The sequence below is a fragment of the Calonectris borealis genome, chromosome 1 (assembly GCF_964195595.1).
Source record: "Calonectris borealis chromosome 1, bCalBor7.hap1.2, whole genome shotgun sequence".
NCBI lineage: Eukaryota > Metazoa > Chordata > Aves > Procellariiformes > Procellariidae > Calonectris > Calonectris borealis.
Genome location: NC_134312.1, coordinates 117,755,826 through 117,766,540, shown reverse-complemented (window position 1 = coordinate 117,766,540; position 10,715 = coordinate 117,755,826). Strand labels below are relative to the sequence as shown.

The window sequence follows — 10,715 nt, the reverse complement described above, 5'->3', positions numbered from 1 at the left end:
TGGAAGATATGGATAATAGCCACTCATACCTTAAATTTCACCCTCAACCAAAAATCTTCTCTCTCTGTTTTCATCTTTTCGTGGGACAGCCAAGCCACTTACGTACTTGCTGAAGGCAACTGCCCACTTCTTACAGAAACCCTAAAAAGATGCAGTGGTGATGCAGTCATACATAAACAATAGCTTGTTTTACAGAAGAACTGTTCATTATATACTGTTCATAAACGAGTCCCAGACGTCTTTTCTTACATGTACATCTGCATATAGTCATCAGTTTTGGCAAGGACAGCATGGAGCATGGTAAATCAGCAGCGACCAGGCTCACAGACTATCCTGGAATTTGTCATTGCAGAGGGCTATTTGTCATGGCTTTGACGAATAAAAGTAGTGAAGCAATGCTTCTGCTATTTAAGAAGTTTAGTCCATTTTGAAGTATGCCAACCAGACTCCTGGGCTCTGCAGTCTAGCTCTTCAAAGGAGGTGTTTTCAACCTGCTTACCAAAGACCAGCGATAAGGTTTCAGAAAGTGAGTGCAACAGGCTTGTAATTAGTCTTTTCTTTAATGTACCCCACCCACAGAAGCAACCAAAGGAACCAACAAAATGGGGGGAGAGTGGATCAAAACTGCAAGGAGTAGTCCCCTTTTAATTTCATTTTAAATTGATTGCAAGTGTAAACCATCAGCAATAATACACCAGAAGATGCTGCTTCTTTAAGAAAGAGTTGGTGACCTTCAGTAGACCCGGTTGACAGGCACTGCCCTGGCATCTCCTGCTTATCTTGGCCTTGCAGAATAATTAGCACGTCAGACATGTCCTTCTCATTCTCTTGCACTTCCTCATCAGCAGGCCAGTTTAAGCCATGGTTCTTCCAACCAGTTTGCTGACCATTTAGTTTCCTAGATACTTCCACTGCCCCACATGCTGAAAGAGGACTGAATGCATAGCTGTAGCAGCTTGACTCATGGTACCGGTCACTCTTTTTTCAGGTGTGGTGCTTGACTCACACAGGATCCTGATGCACCATTCCTCTGCTGGGAAATGGCTGGATTTGTTACTACTGTTATCCAGGGGATGTTATTACTTACACGTGTACCATGTTGCCTAAGAAACTCAGTCTTCAGGTTAGTATCTCATTGTGCTAGGAACAGCAAACCCCCTGACTAAACTGCAGAGACTTTATGGGCAGTGACTGAAGACAATAAATGGATGTAGATTAGGGATGCCAGGATGTAAGGAGAAAATACCGCAGAGCACAGTCGGCAGCAGTCATAGCATACCGTTGTTGTCAAAGCCACGCTGCTGTCGCAGAAGCCCAGGGAAGGGGAATCTGAAAGCAAATAATGAAGTAACTTTGCAGGTTTTCCTGGGAAGCTCCCTCACCGAAGAGGCACTATGTAAGAGAGCAGGAAGAACTCAGATTAAAGCTTTAACATTGACATTAGATGCTGGCAACAAGGCAGGTGAGAGATGACTTATCACCAAACATGATGCCACAAGAATGCGAGAGAGAGGCATCTCTCTATCAGGAGAGTGTGGACAAGTAGCTTACATGTAATAGGGAATAAGACCCAGTGTACAGGTTGAACAGAGAGGATTGGCACAGTGAGCACAATATTCCCTAGACTACGTTCTCAATAGAAAGTTATTGGGTAGGGTGGTGGGCAGAGTAAGGCAGAAAAAGGGTGTTGTGGCACTTTGTGGGGTGGAAGAGCAGGAACTGGGCTAGCAGATTTTGGCCTCATTTCCTGAGGAAAGAATTCCAATATGGTCATACTATAGAATCATAGAATAGTTTGGGTTGGAAGGGACCTTTAAAGGTCATCTAGTCCAACCCCCCTGCTGTGGGCAGGGACATCTTCAACTAGATCCGGTTGCTCAGAGCCCCGTCCAACCTGACCTTGAATGTTTCCAGGGATGGGGCATCTACCACCTCTCTGGGCAACCTGTGCCAGTGTTTCACCACTCTCATTGTAAAAAACGTCTTCCTTATAGCTAGTCTAAATCTACCCTCTTTTAGTTTAAAACCATTCCCCCTTGCCCTGTCGCAAGAGGCCCTGCTGAAAAGTTTGCCGCCATCTTTCTTATAGGCCCCCTTTAAGTACTGAAAGGCTGCAATAAGGTCTCCCTGGAGCCTTCTCTTCTCCAGGCTGAACAACCCCAACTCTCTCAGCCTTTCTTCATAGGAGAGGCGTTCCACCCCCCTGATCATTTTCGTGGCCCTCCTCTGGACCCACTCCAACAGGTCCATGTCTTGTGCTCCAGAGCTGGACACAGTACTCCAGGTGGGGTCTCACCAGAGCAGAGCAGAGGGGCAGAATCACCTCCCTCGACCTGCTGGCCACGCTTCTTTGGATGCAGCCCAGGATACAGTTGGCCTTCTGGGCTGCGAGCGCACATTGCCAGCTCATGTCCAGCTTTTCATCCACCAGTGCCCCAAAGTCCTTCTCGGCAGGGCTGCTCTCAATCCCTTCATCCCCCAGCCTGTATTGATACCGGGGGTTCCCCCAACCTTGCAGGACCTTGCACTTGGCCGTGTTGAACCTCATGAGGTTCACATGGGCCCACTTCTCAAGCCTGTCCAGGTCCCTCTGGATGGCATCCCGTCCCTCAGGCGTGTCAACCGCACCACTCAGCTTGGTGTCATCTGCAAACTTGCTGAGCGTGCACTTGATTCCACTATGTCATTGATGAAAATATTATACTGTACCAGTCCCAGTACAGAACCCTGTGGGACACCACTCATCACTGATCTCCATCTGGACATTGAGCTGTTGACCACTACCCTCTGGATGCATCCATCCAACCAATTCCTCACCCACCGGACAGTCCACTCATCAATGTATCCATGTGTTAGTGTCCGGCTCTTGTCCTATTTCATAATTTTTGTATCCATTGACTAAGTTCAGCCACATCTGGCAGGTGAACAGGCATCTCAAAATACAAAACTCCTACACAGTTCATGAAAATAGAGGGCAGGCAGAAGACAGAGACCCTAGAAGAGTCTTTGCCTTGACCACACCATCCACGGGCTGTGGTATGAATTCACTCTGTATTAAACATCATATTGGAGAGAAAGAGGCCGTATAAATGATCCCAATGACATAAGAGCTTCCATTGGATACTGCATCTTCCTACGTACCAAAGTCAGCTTTCAGATACAAATCCATCAGAAAACAGGATACATAAGTTCAAATATTCATGGAACAGGATAGCAATGTCTGTACATTAAAGATGGCTTACATTAAAGATGGCTTTGTTCCCATGTGCTCATATTTTCCTGAACCCATGCTCTTCTTCCGTCTAGAAATTCTGCCTATTTTTAGGATATTTCAGGACATTTTCAGGACTTCCTATGTTTGTTTGGATTTCTGGACCTCTGGCAGATGCAGGGAGACCTGAGCAACAGAGCTGACAGACTTTTCTGTACATCCCAGATACTCCACTATATGAGTACACCCTACGCTACAGCAATGGTGAGTGACTAGTACCTATCATTGTACAAGACACTTACCTGGCAGGTAGACCTCATTTTTTTGAGCCATATCAGAGAAGCCTGAACAAGTGTTTCATGGCTGGTCTTCACACATAATAAAAGTCCCACATGTTTTGGAAATGTTGGCTTTGCCGAGCCTGTGCAGAACATCCTGTGTATCCCGTGCTTCCATGCTCTGTAACCATAATGTCTATATTATCACACCCAGAAAACCTCAAGAGAAAACATGGAAGAGCTAAGTAGGGCTAACAAGGACATTCTGGAAGATTTTTACATAATCCAGAGATGAAAAATGATGTAGAGACTTAAGCAACAGATAGGTAGAGGCAGAAAGTGATGAAGGCAGAAATGAAGGGGCAGGAGAGCTACAGAAGTTGTGATGAGGACAGGAAGAGTCTGTGTCCAGTGATGCTGAAGGCGAGGTGGAGGACACATCAGCAAGGCAGGCAGAGAATTAGTTTGGGCAGAAGGATTTGGCCTACTGTTGAATCTCCATTTCCTCCAGTGAACATGTTTTATGCAGCATGTAAAGCAATAAGGGAAAACCAAAGGAGGGGCATGTCATATAAGCCACTTTTAAAAGCCTTTTTAATAAAAGGAGGTTTGAGCTGCAGGGCCTCGCAGAGCCTCTGCACCACTGTGCTGGCACTTCCACCTAGCAGCAGCATTCCCAGCCACCACCAGCCAAGCAAACAAACAAACAAACAGCTGCCATGTTGTTTGCATTGTAGATGAACTCAGAAGAAAATACAGCTGCAATTAGTTGGCATGCAGCTGTTGAATTAAATCCTTTACTGCCCGGCTAGTAGAGCACTGAACTGTGGCTTAAGCTGCAGTAGCTGGATTCAAAGCAAGGGGCGCCAAAGAAGGGGTTAACCCTACACCTGTGTGCATGTTCATAATGTGTATTTTTTCCTGAACACTTTATTAGTCTGTTAGCTCATTTAGAGACCATAATGAAGTCATTATGATGCCACCAGTATATTTTGCCAGAAAGCTGGCAATCTTTAATCTGCTTCCTCTACAGCATCTCACAAAGGAAGGGAGAAACCAAAACACTGATTTCAACTAACAATGCATTTATTTGCAGTGCTGTGTCCCAGCACATGCTGAGAAGAAAATTCTTTTGTTTATTCCCCCCTCCCTCTGATGGGTTTTACATAACAAGCAAGGCACAGAAGATCCCTCAATGCAGCACAAAGCCACTCTACCTTTTACATGCTTTGCATTTTCTCTGCATCTTCCTTTGACCTTTCCTTCAGCTGAGGCAACCAAAGATGAAGTTAAAAATTCTTTGAAAAACGCCTCGGCTAATGAGTTGCCGTGCATATACGCATTGCCTGTAACTGCGCGCTGCGCACTCGTACCTTCTTGGGGAGACAACAATATACACTTAGCAGGGATTTCTAGGAGAAGTGTGCTAGGAAACAATGATTGGCATGCCAACAGAGAGGACTTTCTGTGGGAGTCAGGGGAAGGTAAGGGATGTGGACGAGGACAAAGACGAAGAGGGGCTAATGCACCCCAGTCCAGTTTCACACTCACCAGTGCATGTGCATTTACAAACAGGGGGTAAAAATTACTTTTGTCAATCCCTGCTTTTGTTCCCCGATTAAACAAGCCTCACTGATGTTTCAAGCTCACGTGGGTAGCATTCAAGGCAGATGCCCACAGGGGCTGAATGAGCTGAGTTTTCCCATTAGCAATGGCTGGGAGTGCCTGGGTCACGCTATAGCGGAAGAGTTGAGCCACATCTATCCAGCCCTCCATGTGTTAGGAAATGTACGTCTTATAAAGAAAAAAAGAGTGGTGAGTAGGTCAGGAAGCTGAGTCTAAGGGCAGATGACTCCTATGACCATTGTCTTTTCTAAGGGCCTGATGTGAAGTCCAGTGAAGCTTCGCACTATTTTCATCACCTAAAAAGATTACCAGAGGGAAGTAATTTTATTAGTACCAACAAAATGCTGAAAAACTGCACAAGAAATCCTTCCCTGATGCAAAGAGTTAGTAAATTCAATGGCTTGGTCACAGTTAATTGCCAGATATCCTGCTCACTATCCTGGAGCTTCAGTTCAAACTCTTTTCTTCAGACAACGGTAACTTTCTGAGTTACTAGATCATACTGCACAAGGGTGACTTCTCACAAGAGCTCCCACCAGCCACATCCAATGACTGATCCAGCACAGCAAGATTAGCAAAAAGTTGAGACACCAGTATACCTGAGCCCACCATCCTGCTTCAAGTGGCAAACAACTGCAGCACAAAAGCAACCAAAGCCTGCAAACCACCATTCTGTGGCGATACCCTTGTGTTAAAGCACTAGCAGCACAGCTGAATGCCAGCAGGGCTACTTGCTTTCGGTAGATGGTGCGCAGCTGCCAGCAGCGTGCTGGCATGCCACAGCGATCTGAGCATCCCCTCCCAGCGTACCACTGCATCACAGCCCTGAATTACTACTCCTGAGCTCTCCTCCAGTGCGTTGATGGTGCACTGGTGAGAGAGTTATTAGTGGGTCCTAAAGTGGGATAAAAATGAAGATGCATGCTCATGCCGAGGGAGCCGAAAGCACTGAGGGGCAAGGAGGGCACTTGTGGTGGTGCGGCCTCTAAACCACTCATTTGCGACAGCACTGTAAGCAAGTGCAGATTGAAAGAGGAAGAGGCAATGAGTATATCATGGATTGCTTTTCAACAAAGCAAATTATTTATGTTCTCTGAATTTATATGTGGCACATACTGCACAGCTGGGGGACTGTGATCAGATAAAAGGAAGAAGAATAGCCTCGGACTTAAAGCATATGAGCAGAACCAGACAATGTGACTCTCGTAAATGGCTTTGACCACCCAGCTCACTGGTGGGGACCTTCAGGAGGACTACTCAAAGCTGTAACCTCCAAGATAAATGGGCACTCCAGTGCGGAGGAAAGGAGAAAGCCAAGGATGGGGAAATTTTCATCTTCGATCACTAGGGACAGTGAGTGCAGTGTGTGCGTGTTGCTCATATGGCAAAACTCTGGCATTTTGCCACTCCCTGTGGTCACATCTAGCCCTGAGAGGCCCTGACAGCTTGTGGGCTCCCTCCTGCTGTGACCCCAGCGCCTGGGCATACAGGCTCCTTGCAGAGAGCCTGGGGACAATTAGATGGCTCTGGGAGATGGCCTTGAAAGCAAATGAACTGAGACTCGGAGGAACAGAGCTGAGTGCCTCGGCCTGAGCAGCTGAGCAGGACATGAGTAGGACATCTGCACTCCCACCCTAGATGTTTTTCATGCTCTGTGCTTTCAACATGGTCCCAGAGCCACTGACCAATACTAGAGCTATCAACATTACTCTGAAGATGCCTCAACATCCACTCTGTGCCTAACAGCAGGGAGTGCTGAACTAGTGCTTATGTCCTCCACTTACATGCAGGACATAAGCACTAGATCCATTCATTGCACCCTGAAGTGGTGTAGATACACTACACAGCTTCCGTGGAGTCGGTGCAGAAGGAAAAACAAAACATAACCATGATTTCAACCCATAACACAAGGAGCTTTTGTGCTGATCTATTCTATGACCATACAGTAAAAATGAAGGAGCACCTTCTAGCTGTCAAGGCTGACAACCAGACAGCTGGAAGCTCTCAGGAAAACATAGAACCTGCCAAGTCACCATTTCCAGGTAGGAAAAGAAAAGGGCCATACCCAGGGGGAAATCGAATGACAAATAATAACAAAAATAACAGATGTATGGCAGCCCTTTAGAGTAGTGAAACTGAGACTCCTATTGAGGAACTTTGGCTTGGGCTGGGGAGCGGAGCTGCCCCCAACTGCAGCATAGGAGAGATCCACAGCATCTTGGTGCACCTACAATGGTCAGATGGTAGCTGAGGGGTAGCTGGCAGAGAGAGCGGTGGCAAGGTGGCTTTTTTGTCACCAGTGCTGAATGCATAGATTTAGGTGCTTGAAGATCAGGAACATCAACTTCTCCAGGCTAAATGCTCCATAGTTAGCTCAGCCCACAGTTTTGGAGAACCACCTGAATATTCTTCACTCCTGCGCTCCCTGGCAGCACCCTCAAACTTTACCTGCCATTGATTTTAACACCAGTCAGATACCCAAATACTGTATTGATACTATCAGCAGTCAGTCAAGAAGAGTCTAACAGTGCAGGGAAATGAAGAGAGAGCTTCTGAGGCCCAGATGCCTAAGTCAGCTTTCCATTATTAATACATATTTATTACATTAATCATTATTTCCTAGCACTGTTGATTAAGAAGAAAATTTGCACCAATTTCTTGCTAATCTTATTAATCATGAGGCAGGTTATTACTAGAAACACTCTTAAATGCACTTATTTTTAATTTTACATATGCTATGTATATATCCTATAGTTTGTAAATATCCAATATGTAAATTACACTTTAATTTTATATCTATATATATCCCTTTCATTCAAGATCACCTGAGTCCATGACATAGCCAAATGCCTTAGTTACTGCATCATCTGCAACATTTCTAAAGCTAGTATCTCCTAAGCTTGAAGCCAGGCGGGTATATGTGTACACTGGTAGCAGCACAAACATATAGGAAAGAGCTATCTCTACACCAAGACTGTGTACATAGAGAAGATAAAACTTCAGTCTTCTCATGCTGCAAACTTAGCTAAGAAAACTCTACATTTAAAAGAAGTCAAAAATGCTGCTTGAAGAATTACTGAAATGTCAAGCAGCATATGAAAGGACTCTGTTTTCATGTCGTCTCCATGCCCTAACTCCTTTCACATCCCTCAGAATTATAATTTTTTAAATTGTATTAAAAAAAAAAAAGGCTCAGTCATCTCAAGTGTATAATTTAAATGCCAAGTTCCTGCCTGGATTCACATTTTCTAGCTCAGTTTTAAATCATTGAAAACAGATTGAATAGGGTGCCTTGTTTGGCAAGCATTGCTGTTCACCTACCAACAGAACTTCAGTGTGGTCCTCTTCTGCAGACATTTACCCATTGGCTTGATGGGGACTACTCAGGAGAAGAAGGACCTTTCAGGCCTGCTGCGTATCCTTTTGTCTCATCCTGCTGTTAAATCTCTCTGGAAAAGAAACATCAGCATTCTGGAACCTGATACTGTAGAAAATTCTGTGGCCCTTTGGACCCCGTAAGTGCCAATTCATGTTTTGCTTACAGAAGCAAAGCAAATGGCTTTTTCCCCTCAAATAACATAATAATTGCTTTCTCCTTCTTGTGCACAGGACATTAAACAGTTGGGCTTGTTTGTCATACAAAATCAAATTAAAGAGAGCATGACAAGTTAGTGTGTGTCTTCTCTAAAGAATGAGAAAGAACTAATGCTCACGTTCCTGCCAGCACCACCCACTCGTCTACCCTGGAAGGGCCAAATGCCATTTCCCAAGGTGAGAGCAGCTCACAGGTGCTCTCCAGTCCCAGGCACGGAGCTGTGATTTACCTCACGACTAAGGGGAGCTAACCATGGCCATGCATTTCAAGGGTGGAAAAGTCCTCCACCAGCATTCCTGCGTCTTCCTGTTCCTGCGTCTCTGCGCGTCCTCCCACACCACGCTCTCTGCAAGCTGGATCTGCTTATAGTTTCCTGTTTGGAGTTGGAAAGCAAATATTCCCCTTGGTCTGCTCCCAGCATAACCACTACCAGCTCCAAAAGTCCTAGTTAACTTCTGCTCTGTCCAGGCAGGCTGTTCTTCCAAACATGCAGCCGCTGATCCAGGGGGCACAGCCATATCCTGCTGAAGAGGAAAAAAACAAACGCCAGGGTTTCAGCTGCATGGATACAAGCAGCCCTGGTTGCAATGCCATTGCAAGCCCTCCGGGTTTGAGCACCTCCGCAACAGACTCGTAGTACCTGGGGCGGCCTCAGCACCTTGAAGAGCCGTGGCTGGCTGCGCACTGGAAGTCCAGCAGCACCCCAGCTCTATGCCCGGGTTCCATGGAGCTCCGTGAGGCATTTCCCAGCACTCTGAGCCCCTGCCCCATCCTTCTCCCAGGAAGACTTTTATGACTGCGTTGTCCTGCCGCAGATGTAGGAAAAGAGAAAGGGTGGAGGGAAACAGTGGTGGTGAGGAATGGAGCAGATATTAATATCCTTGATGATGGCTGCCTTTTATTTTCCCTTTTAATTTACAGCCTGGCACTTCAGCTGCAGTTGCTGTTTCCCTGATTGCACCTGGTTTGGGAGTTAAAAAAAGAATTTTTTTTTTGTTGCTATTGGCCTGTAGGTCAGACTAGCTTGCTCTAATGTTTCTACTGTTATGTATGTACATGTGAGTTTAATAAAGTTTGTTGTCTGTTTAAGCGCTGTTGTTGTCTACTCAATTGTAGGGAAGTGGGAAGCTGTCACTATGCCAGAAGTTTTCTTATTGAAGTCTAACAAAACAGTGAGCAATCTAGACAAACCAATAACGTGGCACCCTGTGTACCCAAACCAGCACGCACTAAGAGCTTCATTAAAATTGATCTTGAATTCAGCAAGTAAATCAACACTCACCCAAGACAATACATTAAATTAATCAGGCACAAAATACCCCATACAGATCAGCAGGCCAGAAGTTTTTAAAAAATAAGCACAACAGAAACTTTCAGTTCTTGGTCGATATCAAAGTACCATGATGTTTCACCACAAAGCAGCACATATAATTAGCAATCAATTACTCATTAAAATTGCCCCATGAAGCAAGCATGTGAGCACACACAACGTCTCTAATTCCCTTTGGCTCACTGGGCTCTGGCCTTATTTCATTATGAAAGCACTTCTGGGGTGTGCCAAAAGGCGAAAGAGCTTGTTCAGGCCCTGGGCCCGCTTCCTTGTCTGGCAGACTGCGGTGGGTACAGCAGACCATGACCGGGAGAGCCGGCTTCCTCACGCTCCTGGAGGATGAGCCCTCTCACTGTGGGCACAACCGCCTCCTCTGCACAAACCCCAGGCTTTCTGGGTGCAGCTCCATAGGCCACGTTAGAAAGAGAGAGGGTGGCAAGGTCCTCCCCAGACTGTCCCAAGCTACCAATGCCTGTGTCACTGGAATACAGCCCAACTTCTCCTCGTCTGTAGGTGCCTGATCTCCCCAGAGCTTAGTGTCATCCATGCCACCATGCGGGAGCACAGCCGTGTTGCCCAGGAAATCATCCCCAACAAGGAAGCGCTACCTGTGGTGATTAACGTATCTGCAAGGTTTGCAAACCTTTGAAGGGCAAATGATGGCATCGCTGGGGC

The 10,715-nt window shown here is 46.0% G+C and overlaps 1 long non-coding RNA gene across 1 annotated transcript; it reads right to left on the bottom strand.

The window, feature by feature from the left end:
- Positions 1–1,287: 1,287 nt before the first annotated feature.
- Positions 1,288–9,510, bottom strand: LOC142093350 (uncharacterized). The gene is made up of 5 exons (XR_012677416.1): positions 9,351–9,510; positions 8,940–9,234; positions 8,437–8,564; positions 3,514–3,670; positions 1,288–1,329 (listed from the first exon to the last, which is right to left on the bottom strand). It is a non-coding gene; the product is annotated as an uncharacterized LOC142093350 (long non-coding RNA).
- Positions 9,511–10,715: the final 1,205 nt, after the last annotated feature.